Genomic DNA, 20,584 nt, shown 5'->3' with positions numbered 1-20,584 from the left:
TGCAGTACACTGGAGTCTGGCATTTGTGGGCTCTACACTTTGCACATGGTTGGTGCTCCCGCCACTTTGCAGGGTGCATTTTAATGGCAAATTTGTCTTTATTATATTTTTGTATCAAATTTAACAGAACAAAAGATTAGAAATAATGAGAACATGTACAAATAAATGAACATACAGATATCACAGATGTGGAGATGATCCATGTGGGTGGGTGAAAGTGATTCCATATAGGAAGATGAAAGGATCAACAGCATATATTATGGAGATATGAAAAAAACATGGTTTCAAGGGGGGAATCCCCATGTGGGACTTATGAAACAAAATTAAATAACTCTGTATAACAAAGTGTATAACCCAAACTAAGAAAAAATATAAAAAAGTATAAAAAAGAAAAGAAAAGAGAGAAGTTAGTTGTAGAAATAATAAAAGGCAAGAAGAGAGAGGGTGGGGAGGCAGGAATGGCAAAAGCAGAGTCAAAGAGGCCTCCTACCAGGGCCCCACTGGAATGACCCCGTGGCCTGCACCCAGGCGCAAGCCGCGTGGCCCACAGAGTACATTTTAGTGCATGGTGTAAAATATAAAAGCCCAATTTGTTGCTGTTGCCACAGAAATGAATGATAGCACACGTAAACGTGAAAACAACAGCCAGGCCCATAAAGTATTGATGCCAGAGATCAGCATAAAAGCCAGGAAAGTTGCATATTCAAAAGACGGTCAGCAATGGCAGCCTAACAAGGGTTTTCATCTCATTGCATTAATAGAATGCAGAACCTAGAATGGCGCCCCCACTGCCATCTGGCACAAGACCTCACTGCACTCTCTCACCTTCTCAGGGATTATAGATGTACCGTTGCCTTGACAAGAATAACAGAAGGTGAACCCAATGGTATCAGATACTACAAAACACACATCAACATCATTCTATTTACCTCCAGCAATCTCCTAATAACAATTTTGCATTTTGGTCTACAACCCTTTTAAATGGGGAAGCTAGAACACTATGCAGGTAATGGGAATCGAAAAACTCTGTGCTCCTGTCCTGCATGATTTCTCTTGCTCAGTGACTCAAGAGGCAGTGAAGCCGTGATTAGACAGACAAGGAACTTGCAGCTCCCAGAAAGAGTGTTGTTACTCATAATAACCAGATTCCAGCCCTCATCCTAGAGCAGGCTCTACAGCACATCACTGTATGTTACAGACAACACATCCACCATCAATGAGATATACTCCCTGGCCTCCACTCCCACCACCTATCCACTCCATCAGAGCTCCCCTCTGTTAAAGCTGAACTCCACGAAAAACTAAAACATCTCCCTTGCAGTGGGGCTGCACCTACACTGCAAGGGTTAACTGCTCATTTAGGTCTAGGGAACTTGGAAAAGCAATTTTCACTTACCCCATCCTCCATGCTCCTGAGAATATCCCTGCAGCCTTTTCTCCCCTGCACTCCAGCAGTCTAAGGTCCTCTGACATCAAGACCAATGCAGGATCCATAGCCCTGCATTGGACATGAGGATGCTGAGGAAACGTCCAGTGTTATCACCCGGGGATTGGAAATTCAGGTAAGCAAACTGCTTTTACTGACCCCCTAAACATAAACAAGCAGCGTGTGTGCAGCCTCACTGCTAGAGAGGAGTTTTACTTGAGTTGGGCTTTAAGCATTCAATCCCCAGACCCAAACACTCTCATGTTGGGAAAAAAAGAGAGGAGGTGGGTGGGTCGTAATGTCTTTCACACAGCTAGGCTCACACATGGTGGTTTCCTGAAGCAGAGAGACAGTCAGCATGGATGGATGGAGGCTGGGCTGTCAGGATGGGCTGTCACTCTGAATGTGCTTTCTCTTTAAAGCCCAGGTGAATCCTAGATTGAAACACTTCCAATATATTCCTCATATGGTATAACAGTAAGTGATCAGAATCTAAAACAGACCCATAGATGAGTCGAAATCTGAAAGTTCTGTCCAGCATAAAATGGAAATAGCTCATAAGATTGTGCCATCAGTAGTTTTTCTAATAAAAATCCATCATGTTGGATCAGACACTTTCAATTGCGGCACAAAAATTTCATGTCACAGTTGGCACACTAATGATGCAAAAAATGAACAATTTGAAATTTTCGTCCAGTTTTCGCACTGTCTATGGCCTGCTTTACTATCTGACATGCCCCCTGCAACTCTACACACAGTCCGATTGAAAATGATCGGTAATTTTTAAGAACATTCAATTACAATACGACTTCTGTAGCAATTGGATATGCTATATTTATTTTTTTATTTAATTTTTTTCCTCTCAAAATTGGAGTTACCCCTTTAGCTAGTGTAACATATGCACCCCTGGGGTACTGCTAAAAGATTCAAGTGTCTACAGCACCATACCATTCTTCCAAAATTACAAAGTTTAAGTATACCAGTACTGCTGGGGTACAGGACAGCTTAAGCAATTCAATTCCGGACACTTTCACCCACCTCCTGTCCAGGCCAATGTTCAACTTTCAGTGCCATCGCACTTTGAATGACAATTGCGCGGTCATGCAACACTGTACCCATATGAATTTTTCAGCATTTTTTTGAGACAGATAAAACATTATTTTGGTGGTATTTATTCATCACTGGGATTTTTATTTTTTGCAATATAAATGAAAAAGACCAAAAATTTTGAAAAAAAATAAATAAAGTGTTTTTCTTATAAAATTTAGCAAATTATCTTTCTTCATAAATCTTGGGCAAAATGTATTAATCTATATTTTTTAGTAAAACAAATAACCCAAATTAGCTTATAACCAAAAATTATAATTTTTCCAAAATTTTTGACATTTTATTTTTTTATTATTATTTTTTATTTTCTTTTGCACCAATTGATTTTTTTACCCATAAAGGCTGTAAAAGTAATAATTTCTCCTCTCTGGCTGCATTCTTGCAGCCATTGAGAAATACCGTGAGAGCTATGATTGGACACAACTTGTCACATGGTACAAGGCTGTTGTGATTTGCATTGTACCATGTGACCTTTGTGATCATTCACAGATTTCACTAGTAGTAAGCAATGATGTCAGGAAGTCAGGAATGTGATCACTGATTGGGTGGTACTGCTAACAGGTTCAGGGGTATGTCTGCTTTCTAAAATAAAAGAAATCATATTAAAAATCATATTGAAAGATTAGAAATTAAATGAAACCATAATTCACATCTATAACAGATGTAAGTAAAGTATAAATGTGAAGTTAGGGTTACACTGTTTCACCCTTGGGTCACATACTAATCATAAGATGAGACATATTAACCGCTTAAGGTCTGTCCTATAGCAGTGATACTGATCCACGTTCCCACCATGATCGCAGGCCGAGAGTGCGCATGCCCACTGACCCAGTGGTGCTATGATTCAGTGACTGACCGATCAATCATCAGATTCAGGCCTGGATTTGTTGATTCATCCCTGGCCTATCACACATCATCCTGTACCTGTGCTTACATTTACACAGGTACAGGAAATTATGCGTATGAGTAAAAACAGAATACATTTACAAGTAACATCACATATAGGTCACATTTAACCCCCTGATCGCCCCCCAGTTAACCCCTGCACTGCCCTGTCACAAGTGTCATTAGTACAGTGTAGAGATTTTTTTTTTACTGATCACTGTATTAGTGACACCGGCAACTTCAGTTAGCGTTCCTCCCATATAGTACCAGATTGCCCGCCACTACATCAGTCATCACATTCAACCCTTTGATTGCCAGGAGCACGCTCACATACACAATAAACCTCCCTTGCTAGTATAGTGTCTGAACGGATCAATATCTTTGATCATATCAGCGCTATACCAAAGTTCACAATAGTATAGTGTCCTCAAAAATGCAACGTTAATGTTATCAGCCCCGGCATCTGCCAGCACCTGCGTTTAGCCCCTACGCTTAACCATCCCCCCCCTTCTTCCCCAGCCAATGCAGTGTCAGTAGGTCACTGTCACTTGATACATTGCACACAAAACCACAGTGTTCGCAGAATCAGGCCTAATCTCTGCTAGCACTTGCAGTTAATTTTTTTGTAGCGGTTCAAACAGTCCCCGACAGCAGGGGCTCTTTTTCCCGTGAGTTGCACTAGGTACTTATAAATTTAGTGGCCAAAATGTCCAAAGAAAAGTACTTTGGTGAAGAGGTCTACATGATTCTGAGCATGTCAGATGAGAGCGAAGGGGAAGCCTCACTAACAGAATCAGGCTCAAAATACGAACCTGTAGACAGCAGTGGCACCTTAACATATAGCTCAGATGATGGAGTAGAGGTCCCTGCTAAGGTCAGGCGTACCCGACCCTGTTCCCAGGTACCATAAGTGCAGTACAAGCTGGTGTGATGGCGAGCACAATTATTGTCCCGCAGCCACCAAGAATTCGCACACAGACCCATAGAGCCCCTAGTATCCTTCTGGATGTGCTTGCAAATTCTGCAGCAACTGTACTTCCCCCATTCACTGCCCAACCCGGATTTCAGATGTAAACAGTAAATTTAACTGCTCCCCTTGATTTTTTGGAGCCATTTTTCACGGGAGATCTGTATGCAATGATTGTAGATCAAAGCTATTTATATGCAGAACAAATTATCGCCGCCAACCCAAATTCAGACCTTGCCAGACCATTTGCATGGAAACCCATTACGGTTTCCGAATTTAAAGTTTTTTTGGGCCTAACCCTCAACATGGGCATTACTAAAAAAAATGAATTGTGGTTGTATTGGTCCACAGACCCCCATTGTTGGTGGGACTTTAAAGGCACAGGTTTATCAAATAATGAACTAATAGGTCAACAGTTAAAAGAAAGCAATTCATTTTTATGTAACACAATTTTAAAAAAAGACATGTAAAAGGTAGTAAATAGTAAGCGAGCGCTATCCAAGGTTCAGATAAGCTGCTAGAACACCAAAAAGGCAACCAAGAACAGACCTTCCAATCAATAAATATCAATAAATAGAGGTGCAGCGCTAGATATGTATAAAATTACACAAAATGGAATAAAAACAAAAAACAGAGTGTATGGTAGCAATATAATCAAATGCAAAATAGTGCAAAATTGTCAATCACACTGTGGTGAAATTAGGTGGATAAATGTCCCAAATAGCTGAAAAATTGCCCACGTGGGGATCCAGTAGATCATAATAGAGTGCTTGGGAACGAGGGTCCAGTGTGTCACACAGTGGATATAATATAAAGAATTACGATAAGCCCAGCACCCTATGATGATGTGCATCGCACGAAACGCGTCACTTCCCTGTATATTGATTTGTTACCCCTTAAGCAATAAACTCAGTGTCTGCGGTATTACGCTATGTGGTGTCCCTTATTGGGCTCTCTTCACTGAGAGTCCCCACTTGCAGAACCTGCTTAAAGGGACCCTTGACTGTGACATGCGATAAGGCTTTTGGAGTACCTATCTTAGAGGAGATTGGATGGTGTATGCCCCTGACCCCGTTCTGGCAGTAGATGACCAATACCTGATGAGACAGGAAAATCTCATATGCGCATGTTTGATGCACTTCTGGTGAGTGTGCATTCTTTATATTATATCCACTGTGTGACACACTGGACCCTCATTCCCACGCACTCTATTAGGATCTACTGGATCCCCACGTGGGCAATTTTTCAGCTATTTGGGACATTTATCCACCTAATTTCACCACAGTGTGATTGACAATTTTGCACTATTTTGCATTTGATTATATTGCTACCATACACTCTATGTTTTATGTTTTTATTCCATTTTGTCTAATTTTATACATATCTAGCACTGCACCTCTATTTATTGATATTTATTAAAAAAAGACATAACAGGTTGTAATACAAAATGTGTCGGTATTATCAAGAGCTGGTGACTCAATACTGATAATAAGATCAGTCATGCATGTGTTGCAGCTGACGCATTTCGAGACCAATCGTCATCTCTTTTTCAGAGGTGCTCAAAGGGCATGACCGCATGGCCCCATGTGGAGGCAGGGAAAAGGAAATGAACTGCCAGGGAATGAAATAACATTAGTTTCCATGGATGCAGCCAAGGATTAGATAAGCCTCTTACAGCAATGATGATCAGAAAACACAAAGGAGGAAAGTTAGAAAACGATAGCTGCCGCTCAAACGTCTCCTGGAGGGGCCCCGCCCAACCATACCAGTGGAGAACAAGGTGTTGGTCTGCACATTGATACTGATAAGGTGGTGTGGGGAAAAAAGGGGGCTGATAATGACTTAACTTCAAAAAACCCCAAAAAGAGTTTGTCAAGGAAAGAAAGACCACTTCTGGATTGTTTGTCCAGTTATTGTAGTGTGTAGACATGCCAGGCTGCATCAGCCAACAAGTCCCACCAACAAGAGGACTTCTCTACTGTATGTTTTCAGGGATTGTGGCACCTCTTGTATTGTATCCCTCCTCTTTTCTGGTCCACAGACCCCATTCATCATATGCCTGTGTTCTCTGCTGCCATAGTCAGGCATAGATATGAGAATATAATGTGATTCATGCATTTCACTCTGTCATCCTCGGGGTGACCCTGGATTTGACCGGCTCCAAAAAAATTCGGCCCCTCGTAAATCCCCTTAACCAAAAATTTGCAGATGTCTATACTCCATAGCAAAACATCTGTGTTGATGAGTCCCTCATTAGTTTTTCTGGCAGCCTTGCATTCAAACAATTTCTCCCCAGCAAGCGTGCCAGATATGGGGTCAAGATGTAACAGACCTGTGAGAGGGCATGGCGTCTACAAACTATGGTATAGATACTGCAATTTACGTAATTTTTCGCTACACAGCGCTGCACTAGTTTAACTGACAATTGCGTGGTCATGCATTACTGTACATACATGAAATTTATGTCCTTTTTTCACACAAATAGAGCTTTGTTTTGGTGGTATTTGATCACCTGTGCGCTTTTTATTTTTCGTGCTATAAACAAAAAAATAACTGAACATTTTGAAAAAAAAAAACGATATATTTCTTATTTATGTCATAAAAAATGTCCAAAAAACCCTCAAATTTCGTCATAAATTTAGGTCAAAATGTATTCCGCTACATGTTTTTGGTAAAAAAAATCCCAATAAGTGTATATTTATTGCTTTAAGTGAAAGTTATAGTGTCTACAAACGATGGTATAGATAATGGAATTTTTTTACTTTTACTTTCTGACTGCCCATCATATTTCTTGAGATGCTAAAATACCAGGATAGCACAAACACACCCAAATGACCCCTTTTCGGAAAGTAGACACCCTAAGCGATCTGCTGAGAGGCATATTGAGTCCATGGAAGATTTTTTTTTTTTTTCTTCACAAGTTTTTGGAAAATGACAAAAACATTTTTTTTTTTTTACACAAAGTTGTATATGTGGAATTACATCCCAAAATACATTCTGCTACTTCTACTGAGTATGGGGATATAACATGTGTGAGACTTTTTGTGAGCCTAGCCACATACAGAAGCTTGAAATCCAATGACCACTTTGAAAGCCTGAAGACGCGTAACTTCATTTCGCTTCCTCACAACCTATCACAGTTTCGAAGGCCCGGAAATACCAGGATAGCACAAACCTTCCCCCCAAATTACACCTTTTTGGAAAGTAGACACCCCAAGGAATTTCAAAAGAGGAATGGTGAGTATTTTGCAGATTTCATTTTTTCTCACAAGGTTTTGAAATATAAAAAAAAGAAAAAATATATTTTTGTTTTCTTTCATTTTCCAAAACTTGTAACAAACGAGATCTGCAAAATACTCACCATGCTTCTTATCAAATTCCTTGGGGTGTCTACTTTCCAAAAAGGGGTCATTTGGGGGGGGGGGGGGGGGTTAGTGCTATCCTGGCATTTCAGGGCCTCCAAAACTGTGATAGGTAGTCTGTAAAGGTAATAAGGAAATAAAGCCCTTTAAAAGCCTGAAGGTGGTTATTGGATTTTGGGGTCCTGTACTTGGCTAGACTGCCAAAAAGTCTCCCACATGTGGTACCCCCATACTCGACTCGAGAGAAGTAGCAGAATGTATTTTGGGGAGTAATTCCACATATATCCATGGCACGTGTGAGCAATAAATCATTCAGTAACAATTTTGTGCAAAAAAAACCAACTTTTTTTTTGTCATTTTCAAAAAACTTGTGGTAAAAAAAATAAATTCTTCTAATGACTCAACATGCCTCTCAGCAAATAGTTTTGGGTGTCTACTTTCCAAAAAGGGGTCATTTTGGGGGTGGGGCATTTTATGCTCAGCATTAGAAGTTTATGGCACGCATCACTCACTCTTCTAACCAGCTGAAGACCAAACCTTTTCTGACACTTTGTTCACATGAAAAACATCCGTATTTTTTTCTAGGAAATTACTTTCCTAGAAATTACTTGAAAAAAATACACTTTTTTACTTTTAATGCACAAAAACACAATATTTGGTAAAATATAAAAGATGATGGTATGCTGAATAAATAGATACCAAACATGACATACTTTAAAATTGCGCACGCCCCGTGCAATGGAGACAAATTGCATACATTTTTAATATCCATAGCCTTTACAAGATACCATTTTAGATTTACAGAGGAGGTCTAGTGCTAGAATTACTGCACTCGATCTGACGTTCGGAGCGATACCTCACATGCATGGTGCAACCGCTGTTTACATAGCAGCACAGGGTCAACGCTCGAGTACACTAGGGGGCGAGGGTGTTTTTTTTTTTTAATTAATTTGATTTATTTGAATTATTCTTACACTTTATCACTTTAAATGCTATAACAGGGAATGTAAAAATCCCCTATAACTTCAATGGGCATTGTCATATATTCTTTTTTGAGAAATCTGGGGTCTATCAGACTCTAGATATCTCCTCTGCCCTTACATTATCTAATCTCGCCAAGATCGGTGTGATCAGATGCTTTCCCAATTAACAAATGGCGCATGAAGCACATTATCGTCTCATATCTATGCCTGGTCATGGCAGCAGAGAACACGGGCATATGATGAATTGGATCTGTGGACCAATAAGACCACAACGCATTCTTTTTTGTAATGCTCATGTTGAGGGTTAGACTCAAAAAAGTTTTAAATTCAGAAACCGTAATGGGTTTCCATGCGAATAGTCTGGCAAGGTTTGAATTTGGGTTTGCGGCGATATATTGTTGAGCAATACTGTGAATTCTGTGAAAAACAGCTCCATAAAATCGAGGGGAGCATTTAAATTTGCTGCTTCCACCTGAATTCTGGGTTAGGCAGTGAATGGGGGAAGTACGGGTGCTGCAGAATCTGTAGGCTACCAATAAGGATTTGCAAGCACGTCTGGAAGGACACTAGGATGCTCTATGGGCCCATGCAAATTCTTGGTGGCTGTGGGACACTACTTGCTCGCCACCGCACCAGCTTGTACTGCACTTATGGGACTTGCCACGTCACCAAGTGATAAGGCAGTGCTGGTATTAAAAAAGACCAGGATGTACTAGGCCACTGGTGCTCCCCAGTTCACCAAAAGGTAGATCGGCACTAGTACTGGCACTCTGCTGCATATGAGACAAGTGATGCCATCCTAGCACTTCAGCTCTTAACAGGGACCTCTTCTCCATCGTCCGAACTACCTGTCAGGGTGCTGCTGCTGTCTACAGGTTCGTATTCTGAGGCTGATTGTGTCAAGGAGTCTTCCCCTTCGCTCTCACCTGACATGCTCAGAATCCTGTAGGCCTATTCACTAGTGTATCTTTCGTTGGACATTTTGGACTCTAAATTTACAGGTACCTAGTGCGACTCACGGGAAAAAGAGCACCTGGCTGTCAGAGACTGCTTGAACTGCTACAAAAAAAAAAATTACCTGCAAGTGCTAAGAGAGATCAGGGCTGATTCTGTGAACACTGCGGTTTTGTGTGCACTGTATTACAGGTGACAATGATCAGAAATTATACTGACACTGCACTTCTTGTTAGGGGTGGGGGGAGCGTTGGGACTAAACGCTAGCGCAGGCAGCGAATGGGGATGATCCTGCTAACACTGTTTTTGGGGACACTAATACTAAGGGGGCACTGGTATAGTTTTGTTCGTGATCAATATTTTGATCTGTACAAACACTATACTAGCAATGATGGTGATCAGCGACCTATAACGTGAGTGTGATAGTGTGCGGGAAATCTAACGCTAGCTGACCCTAGCTGGGAGGGACACTAACTGACCCAGATGCTATCTGTCGTTGCTAGTGGCACTAATAGTGATCAGTGAAAAATACTGTACACTGACACTGTACTAATGGCACTGGCAGGGTGGCAATCAAAGGGTTAAATGTGGCACTCAAGGAAATAAAATGTAACTTGCACAGCTTTGCATCACCATTCGCTGTAGGAGATCGGCAGAGTCCCGGCCAAAATCACTGGCCGACACCTGCTGACATACACCTCCTACAACGAATGACAGCGGGGGGGCGTGCTCTAAACCCGGAAGAGCAAAGCGACGTATGGGTACGTCGCTTTGCCTGCAGCTACAGTCCGCAGTATTCTGCGGACGGGCGGGAAGCGGTTAACCTGAATGGGTTGTTTACAAGGTGAGGGTTCACTAAAATAGAAGCTGAACTCCAGGCAGTTAAATACAGAGATGAAATATATCTGGGAGCTGTTTTTCCTTGCAAAGGTTTTATATTTCTATTTCTATCTAGCAGCAGAGGTGTCCCTAGGCAGGTGCCCCCCGCACGGGGTGACACCGGACCCGCTCCACAAAAAGGTAAGTTTTAAAGCAAGCCGACGATCCCCGCAGTGTGGATCAGATCTGCAGATTGAGCATAATGGATCGTAGTCTGATCCATTATGCTCCCAATCCACAGATCCGATCCATACTGCGGGGATCATCAGCTTGCTTTAAAACGTACCTTTTCGTAGAGAGATCAGTTAACCCTGTATAGGTTGCAAGCCGACGATCCCCGCAGGATGGATCGGATCTGCGGATTAGGGAGGATAATGGATCGGACTACGATCCATTATGCTCAATTCGCAGATCCGATCCATCCTGCGGGGATCATCGGAGGGGTGTCACCAAGTGTTACCTGCCCGGGTGACACCAACCCTAGGGACGCCCCTCTATCAGTTTTAACCAGGGGCAGACTGACCATTTGGAAACTCAGGCACTGCCCGAAGGCCCGGGGTCAGTAGGGGGCCCCATGAGATGCCCTTGGTACCTTTTTCATAGGCTTTTTTGAGTTTGGGCAAGAACACAGGGGCCCCATGATCCCCTATTGCCTGGGGGCCCCATGAGTTGTCAGTCCGCCCCTGGTTCTAACATTCATGCAGCTCTGCCACATAGCACATCCCTCTCTGGCAGGGCAAGAGACTGATTGTTTTCTCTGTTGCAGTTCAGTAACACTTTCTATCACTTTGGTTACTCCTCCAGTCAGCATGTTCCTTGTCAGCACATGAACTGTTAGGCTCTTTGTGCTGCTTCTCTCAATCACAGTCTCAGCTCTGCAGGAAAGAGATGCAAGAGGCTGATACCAGATCAAATTCAGGTACTTAAACTGCTTGCATTTAAAAAGGCATTTAACTACTTGAACTCTGGAAAAATGTACCTCCTTCCTGACCAGGCCATTTGTTGCTATTCGAGGGTTCACTAAAATTGAAGCTGAACTCCAGTGCCCTACTTTAACTGGTAATTGCGCGGTCATGCAACACTGTGCCCAAACAAAATTTATATAATTTTTTTTCACACAAGTAGAGCTTTCTTTTGGTGGTATTTGATCCCCACTGGGTTCTTTATTTGAGATCCAATAAAAATATTTTTAAAAATCACATTTCTTCATAAATTTTGGCCAAAATGTATTCTGATACAAGTCTCATAAAAAAAATCCCAATGAGTGTATTTTGATTGGTTTGTGTGAACGTTATAGTGCTTACAAACTATGGTATATATATATATATATATATATATATATATACTGCATTTTTTAAATTTACTACTGTCAGAGTTTTGCAACTTCTAACAGGACTGTGATAGTGCGGAGGGCAATCTGACACTAACTGATGCTGATGGGAAATGACTGCCACTGACATCACCAGTGACATTATTACAGTGATAATACACTGTCACTGCACTAATGACACTGGCTGGGAAGGGGTTAACATCTACGTCAATCAAGGGCTTAAATGTGTGCCTAACTATGTGTATTGTTCTGCTTTTACTAAATGATTTCTTTGCAGATTGTTCCCTCTGTCCAGAGCTCTGGGGTTTATTTACTAAAGCTGGTTCTCTCAGAATCTTGTGTGCCTCTGCTTCGAGGTTTAATTGCTAAAGCTTAATTGAACAAGCTGAGGTCAGAAGCTGATTGGCTACCATGCAGAGGTGCACTAGACTCTGAGTGATCCAGCTTTAGTAAATAAACCCCTGTGTTGATTGTCAACACAGAGCTCTGGGCTGTGATTGGAAATAGCCAATCAGCAGGTCCCAGCTATCAATCATTGACTTGGACCTGCTGACAACCTCTCACTGCATACAATCCCAGTGGGAGTAGGCAGGCAGGGAGGCTTGCGCCCAAAATCCAGCAACAGGCAGTGACATATGGGTACACTGCTTTGCTTGCGCAGTACATTGCGGGTGGGCTGCAAGGGGTAAATTACATATTGATAAATACAGTGTTGCATTATTTTTGTGTCTTTGATCTCTTTCTGGAGTTCAGATTGTTTTTAGTGGATCGGATTGGACATTTACAGCTGCTGCTCCATAGAGGAGGGTAGAGGTTCTGATTGTGTCCACCTGAAAAACAGACAGGAACATTCGTGTGAAAGGATTCTTACAGCGGTGTTCCAGTCACACTGCAAAAAAAAAAAAAAAGTTGCTGCAAAAACTGTAGCTGATGACTGTTAAAAAACAGCCACTCGCCTGTCCCTTGATCCCACGCTGTCCTCCCCGCAGCCGTCTGGTGTTCCCGGCTCCGGCATCTTCAGCGTGAGAACATGGCTGTGACAGCTTGCGGCTTCATAGCCAGGTGCCCACTGCGCATGTGCAAGTAGCACTGAGCCTTGTGAATGGTCCCGTAGTCTTCTGGGACCTGTCACATGTCCCAGAAGACTACAAGGAGGGTACCTGCTCCCCCCTACATAAAGGTGCCAACCTTTAATGGGGAGCGAGCACCAGTCTTTAAAAAATGGACCTTCCCCTTTTGGGTGGAGCTCCCCTTTAATATTTCAATAAATGTTTTTATAGCTATCAATGTTTTTGGCCAATTCCAACTTCACAATTGTGTGAATTCTGTTGGTCGATCAAACTCATAGTTCATTAGTTTCAGATGACTATTTGTGATCGTATGTGCGATTCCTTTGTGGAAGGAAAGTGGTTGAAATTCACCAGAAATTGGCTAGTGTATGGTCAGCTTTCTTGATAGGATAATCATACAGAATTGTAGTTTTCAATTTCTTCCACTAGATGGCAGTCTGATGACAGTGAACACAAGATATTCAGTACACTGTCATTGTTGTATGAGTACCCAGGGTTTCTTTCTAGTGAAGATGTATGATGGCGGGGGGGGGGGGGGATCATCGTTATTGTGGATGGGGGAGAAAATCAACATTATTGCGGATGGCGAGGGATCGGCATCACTGCGGATGGCGAGGGATCGGCATCACTGCGGATGGCGAGGGATCGGCATCACTGCGGATGGCGAGGGATCGGCATCACTGCGGATGGCGAGGGATCGACATCACTGCGGATGGCGAGGGATCGACATCACTGCGGATGGCGAGGGATCGACATCACTGCGGATGGCGGGGGATCGACATTATTGCGGATGGCGAGGGATCGACATTATTAAAACCACATTATGCTACTACAGACCCAAATCTTTGTAGCACGTTTCTTCCACAGACCTTCCAGGAACTGAAGCAGAGAGCTATTTACTTTGAATATTTATGACTGATTTGTTTTATACTCCTTTAAACTTTGTGACTTCCTGAAAGTATGAAATCCATGAATGGCCTGGTCTTTGTCAGGGTCGCTTGCAAGGAAGTTTGTGGCTCTCTGGTTCCATGGAAAACTTTTTGTTTTGCTCAGTTGTATAGCCATCACATGGATCGGGAAGGGGGGGTTGCCAATTAAAATGCTGACTTTCAGAAAATCAGTCATTGCATAGGGTGGTGGTCAAAAGCAAATATTTATTACTGTATTGCAGCTTACCAATTCTTAGATGTGGTGGCTGCATTACTTTTCTTATTTAGGCATTCTTTCCTTTAATTTCACCTGGTGATCCTGCCAGTAAGTCTGTTTTTCAAAAGAACAAGCTCTCTTCCAGATGTATCAGTTAGAGGGTTGAGACAAATAATTCACCACTGACAGAGGTGCTTACAATAATCAGCTTTTATTTAATTTATATAAAACCTTTATCCCAAAAGGGGAATTGCTTTGCACCCTATCCCCCCAACCCCCCTTTCATGCACATATGTAAATATGCAGTTTTTTTTAGTGGGAACGCAGTTCTGGCACCTCCAGCACTGAATGTATGTAAGGGCAAGAGGTGCTGGGAGAGCTTTTGATGCTCTATATTTGCATGGTGGTCTATTGTTGGGGAGATCTATTGTTGCTGGAAGGGACCTACTGTTGAGGGATGGGTCGATTGATGCTGGCTGCTGGGGGATCTGTTGTTGCTGCTGGGGTATGTTGTTCCTGGGTGGTACTTTGTTGCTGGGGTGATCTATTGTTGCTGGGGGATCTATTGTTGCTGGGGGGTCTATTGCTGCTGGCTGTGGGGGATCTATTTTACTGCTTTTCTTGTTAGGATTAAAACATTCCATACAAATTACTTTGCACCACAAAATAATACTTGGCTGTGTATTCTCTATAAGGAGCAGTACTGGGTGGTGGGTAGGAACCGAGGGACGCTGCTCAGAGGTGGGTATGGGTGTAGACAAGAAGTGATTCAGAAGAGGGGAGTTCCTGCACCTATTTTCTGAGAATAAAAGCCCTGTACATATGTACATTTGCCCATGCAGCCTAAATACACGGAGTACTTCTGGTGCCCAGGATGTCCTGGTGCTGTGTACGGCCTCCCATAGACATGAATGGGTGAATGAGACTGTGCGCAGCTATTTGGCACTATTAGTAGAAGATGGCGCATATGTGCATAGCCATAATGTCCCCACCATACGCAACCTGGAGGGGGGAAGGGGGGGTTCCCACTGACCACCAATGTAATGGGGCATTCCCATAATGACCCCCAGTGAACAATTAAGGATTCCCTGAGACCTGAAAATAATTCCAAGAGTTGCTCTAGGTTTATTGCATGTATAACCACAATAGGAGTCCCCACCCCCTTGTGCTCAATGTGTTAAAGCAGTATTAAACCCTCAGTGTATTCCAGCGTAACACATTGAGCACAATAGAATAAACATCTCCAAGTAAATTCCTAAAAATTTCTCAGCAGCACTTGAAGAACTATCAATGCTGCTGGCTCCTGCGCTCTCAGTGCTGCTTCTCCGAACATCCGGTATTCATTGGAAAAAGGTAACAGTGGACAGACTCCAGCCAGTCTCATAGCTTGGTAAGGGAGAAGGATGGAAAAGGAGAAGGCCTTGCCATCCTAGGCTATGGGGCTGTATGTTTCTATTGATACACACAGTGCAGGAGACACAACTCTAGTCCCTGCATGCAAGAATGGCTCCATAGGATGTTGCCCCCCCGACACAGGAGACCTGGGGCCATCGGTCATGACACCAGCTTAAAGGAGAAGTACAGCCACAGTTTTTTTGGCTACACTTCTATGAATCATAGGAGTGCACTTTGTTCTGCACTTCTGTGACCCGTTTTCAGCTGACAGCAGCCTGAAGTCACTTAGCTGGTCCAGGCTGCGGAAAGATCTCCACTTTAAAGTCAGGATCCACCCCCCGAATCTGGAGCAGTACCTGGCTCAGCCTGTCAATGATTTGCTGAGAGCCGGAGCCAACTGTTCCCTCCCACTCCGCAGCCCAGCGCTCCAGTGAGTGTGGGTGAGAACAGAGCAGAGAGCGGTGACTGACAGTCTCTGCTCTCTGCTAAGAGTGCGGTGAAAACTCAACAATCAGTGGTCATGTGCTCTCTGAGTTCTCATCCTTAGAGCAACAGATGCTGCAAAACAAAGTACCGCTTTGAGCACAGAAATACCGACATAATCATACCGCTAGGGAGGATAAGGAATTTAGTGTGGGGGTTAAGTATTGCAGATAGTTTCTCAAGTACCATAAGGCCCATCATTCTCAGTTTTCATTCTGCAAAGTTAATGGTTGTTTCCTTGCTTTGGCTAAAGTTTGCCAGGCCTCTAGGAATGAAACCAGCTGCTGCCGCTCATGCTTGATGAGATCTGAAATTGTAACAGAGCTTCCCAAGGATTATGACGTTCAAAACTGTTCTTTTTTTTTTTTTTTTTTTAATTTAAATATTTATTTATTTTCCATATAATATACACATTTCTTCATCAATTTCATTTACAAAAAAAAAACATTTTCCAAACCCTTAAATACTTTTCTACCCCTAATTTGTTCGCTCAAAGACCCCCAACCCACTCTTAAAACCCACCCACCCCCTAAAATATCCCCATTTCCCCATTAATAACCCCCCCCCCCCCCCCTCTGCATAGTTCTAATGACTTTTTTTTTTTTCCCCAGATAGAATATACAAGTTCTTCCTCCTCTTCCTACATTGTTACTTCATGGATCTTGCTACAAAATCTTCCCATTTTCTCCACTTCTTATAAAATAGCCCCATCTTGTCTTCTTGCACGTAATATAATTTCTCCATCTTGCACGTCTGATTTGTTCTTTCTACCCAATCCTCCTCCCTCGGTATCTCTGGTCTATGCCAAAACCTAGGAATCAGACCTTTTGCCGCATTCAGGTATTGCCATACACCGGAGTCTTTATATCTATTTACTGGTTGATCTGTACTATGTAATAGACACACCTCTGGGTTCAATCCTATTTTTATCGCAGTGATTATCTCAATTAATTGGACTATTTTCACCCAGAAGGCTTGTATCATTGGGCACTCCCACCATAGATGATATAAGGTACCTATTCTTCCACATCCCCTCCAACACTCTGGAACCTTTTCCCCATTCATCTTGTGTTCCACGATCGGTGCAATGTGCCATCTCGATAAACATTTATAATTTACCTCCACCTCTCTCATACTTATATTCTCGTGTATCAATCTATATATTTTCCCTTGTTTATCCTCATCTATCTCTATTACCAAATCTCTTTCCCATTTTGCTATATACATTGGCTTTGTGTGTGTGACTAACTCAGTGAGAATCTTATATACCTTGGCTGTGCCCCGTTTCCCTTCTCCACGTGCATCCAACAACCTCTCAAACGAGTTCCAATCCTTTCTCATTCTCAAAGGTTTCGGAAGATTTCTAACAAAGTGTTTTAACTGGTGATATCTCCATTCATCTATTTTAATAAAAAGTTCTCTTTTATCTTTTTTCAAATCCTTAAGTGTTCTCAGCTGCTGTCCATCCATAACATCTTTCAGTTGAATATCCTCTTTTTTAAACCATTTTCCTATACTCTCCTCCCTACCTGGGGGAAAAAAATCTGTGTTCCTAAGTGATATTAATTGTGAATTGAAATCCCATTTCATATATTTGTGCAAATTATCCCACACCTTTAAAACATTTAATGTGAAAACACTCGTGGAATCTTGTTCAAAACTGTTCTAAGCATGTTACACTATATTGCCAAAAGGTACTGGGCCAGCCCTCCAAATCATTGGATTCAGGTGTTCCAATCACCTCCATGGCCACGGGTGTATAAAATCAAGCCCCTAGGCATGCAGACTGCTTCTACTAACATTTGTCAAAGAATGAGTCGCTCTCAGGAGCTCAGTGAATTCAAGCGTGGTACCGTGATAGGTTGTCACCTGTGCAATAAGTCCTTCCGTGACATTTCCTTGCTACTAAATATTCCACGGTCAACTGTTAGTGGTATTATAACAAAGTGGAAGCAACTGGGAACAACAGCAACTCAGCCATGAAGTGGTAGGCCACATATAATGACAGAGCGGGGTCAGCGCATGCTCAAGTGTACAGAAGTCTCCAACTGTCTGCAGAGTCAATAGCTAAAGACCTAAAAACTTCATGTGGCCTTCAGATTAGCACAACAGTGTATAGAGAGCTTCATGGAATGGGTTTCCATGGCCGAGCAGCTGCATCCAAACCTTACATCACCAAATGCTATGCAAAGCATCAGATGCAGTGGTGTAAAGCATGCCGCCACTGGGCTCTAGAGCAGTGGAGGTGTTCTCTGGAGTGATGAATCACACTTCTGTGGCAATCCGACGGATGTGTCTGGGTTTGGAGGTCGCCAGAACAATACTTGCCTGACTGCATTGTGCCAAGTGTAAAGTTTGGTGGAGGGGGGATTATGGTGTGGGTTTGTTTTTCAGGGGTTGGGCTGGGCCCCTTAGATCAAGTAAAGGGAACTCTTAAGGTGTCAGCATACCAAGACATGTTTGACAATTTCATGCTCCCACCTTTGTGGGAACAGTTTGGGATGGTCCCTTCCTGTTCTAACATGACTGCACACCAGTGCACAAAGCAAGGTCCATAAAGACATGGAGGAGTGAGTTTGGGGTGAAGGAACTTGAGTGGCCTGCAGAGAGTCCTGACCTCAACCCGATAGAACACCTTTGGGATGAATTAGAGCGGAGACTGAGAGCCAAGCCTTCTCGTTCGACATCAGTGCCTGACCTCACAAATGCGCTTCTGGAAGAATGGTCCAACCTTCCCATAGACACCCTCCTAAACCTTGTGGACAGCCTTCCCAGAAGTAATATGTTGGACGCAAGGTGGTTCTCTCATTCTGGGAGGACGTCAAATGACGTCCTCCCATCCTCACCGCGCATGCGCGGCTCCGGTAGCTCGCAGCGCGGTGATCGGTGGTGCGTTGTGTCCTTTAGACAAGAAAATACTGCAAGAAAATAGGATTCAGATATGTGGCATTACAAGTTTCAGGACTAGTTTGACATACGTGAATGCGTGTTTTAAGGGAAATGGCCGCACACTGTCAGCAAGTATACAGTTGTATTTCTATTGTAGTGTTTACCGGAACATCCGATTTCATACATATTAGTAGATTCTCCCTCTAGGAAGCGATTTGCATGTTAGACAGTTTGAACGGTAAGAACAAAATCAATCTTTATCACTGATAAAATGATTTACAGTAAGCTGTTCACATTCACATATAGATCAACAAAACCTTCCCAAGACAATTGTTCACCTTTAAAGTGGTTCTCTGCTTTTACTTGCTGCCCCTTTAGCACAATTATGGAATGTGGTACACGAATAACTATTCTTTTTTTATCAAAATAAAATGGAGCCATGCCCTTGTACTCCACATTGCTTAACCACTTCCCGTCCAGCCCATGTAAATAAATGGCCGGACAGGAGCAGTGTAGGGGCGGGTTGCCGTTTATAAATGTCCTCCCGCATTCCCTGCCTGTGCACGCGCTCCCACCGCGATCTGGTGCCCGCTGTGTCCTCCAGATACAGGGGAACACTGATCGCTGTACAGGACCTCTGTGTGAAGTCCCAAGCATGTGATAACTGATTGGCCAATCAGTGATCACATGAATAGTACTAGTAAACAGCCTTTTACCATGTGACAAGCTGTGACCAATCACAGCTCTCACAGTATTTCTCAATGGCTGCAAGAATGCAGCCAGAGAGGAGAAATGATTGCTTTTACAGCCTATATGGGTGTAAAAGCATTCAGTGTAAAAAAAAAAAAAAAAAAAAAATCATCACCCCCCACAAGTAGTACAGTGCCACTATGGTGACACTGTGCTTCTTGGATGAAAGTATGTTAAAAAAAAACCTAATAAATAATAATATAAAAGAAAATAAAAATATAAAAAAATTTTGTGAAAAATTATCATTTTTGGTTATACACGAATTTGGGTTTTCTTTTTTACTAAAAAGATAGCTGAATACATTTTGGCAAAGATTTATGAAGAAAGATTATTTGCAAAATTTTATAAGAAAAACTTTTTTTTTTTTTTTTAAATGTTTGGACTTTTTCATTTAGCAAAAAATAAAAATCCCAGTGGAGAATAAATACCGCCAAAATAAAGCTTTATCTGTCTCATAAAAAAGCCAAAAAAGTCATATGGGTACAGTGTTGCATGACTGCGCAATTGTCAAAGTGTGATAGCACTGAAAGCTGAAAATTGGCCTGGACAGGAAGGGGGTGAAGTGGTTAACTGCAGCATGTCACAGTGGGAATCTGCAACCAAGTAAAGAGGATTCATGTATATGGCATGCGGACCATGGTCAATGTGAAATACAATCACAATGTAGGATTGTCACTGAAACAGAAGCAGAGAAAACAAATGTTCCAGTGGTAACAACTGACATTTAGGATAATCACAGGGAAATCTCCGCACTGAAAGAGGTTCTAACCCTTTGCACATTATCTAAAAAAAAAAAATGATTACATGCTTCACCCGGGCTTTTTTTTATTAAAACCAACGCAGCAGCTCCAGCATGTACTGGCAGGGGGTGCAGACAAGCACCCCCCAGCAAAAATAATCACTAAGCACCTCCAAACAGCAGCTGTCATAGAGGCTCTTGTAGGCCATCACTATTTAT

At 42.5% G+C, this 20,584-nt stretch overlaps 1 long non-coding RNA gene across 2 annotated transcripts in view; it reads right to left on the bottom strand.

Annotated features, from left to right (window-relative positions):
- Positions 1–20,584, bottom strand: part of LOC149429329 (uncharacterized) — an 87,332-nt gene that overhangs the window by 25,382 nt on the left and 41,366 nt on the right. The window lies entirely within an intron of this gene.

Source organism: Staurois parvus, unplaced genomic scaffold (genome assembly GCF_062004578.1).
Source record: "Staurois parvus isolate SC_StPar_1 unplaced genomic scaffold, SC_StPar_1.0 ptg002753l, whole genome shotgun sequence".
NCBI classification, from domain to species: domain Eukaryota; kingdom Metazoa; phylum Chordata; class Amphibia; order Anura; family Ranidae; genus Staurois; species Staurois parvus.
The sequence above is the reverse complement of the archived record's forward strand: the minus strand, read 5'-3'. Positions and strand labels throughout refer to the sequence as shown.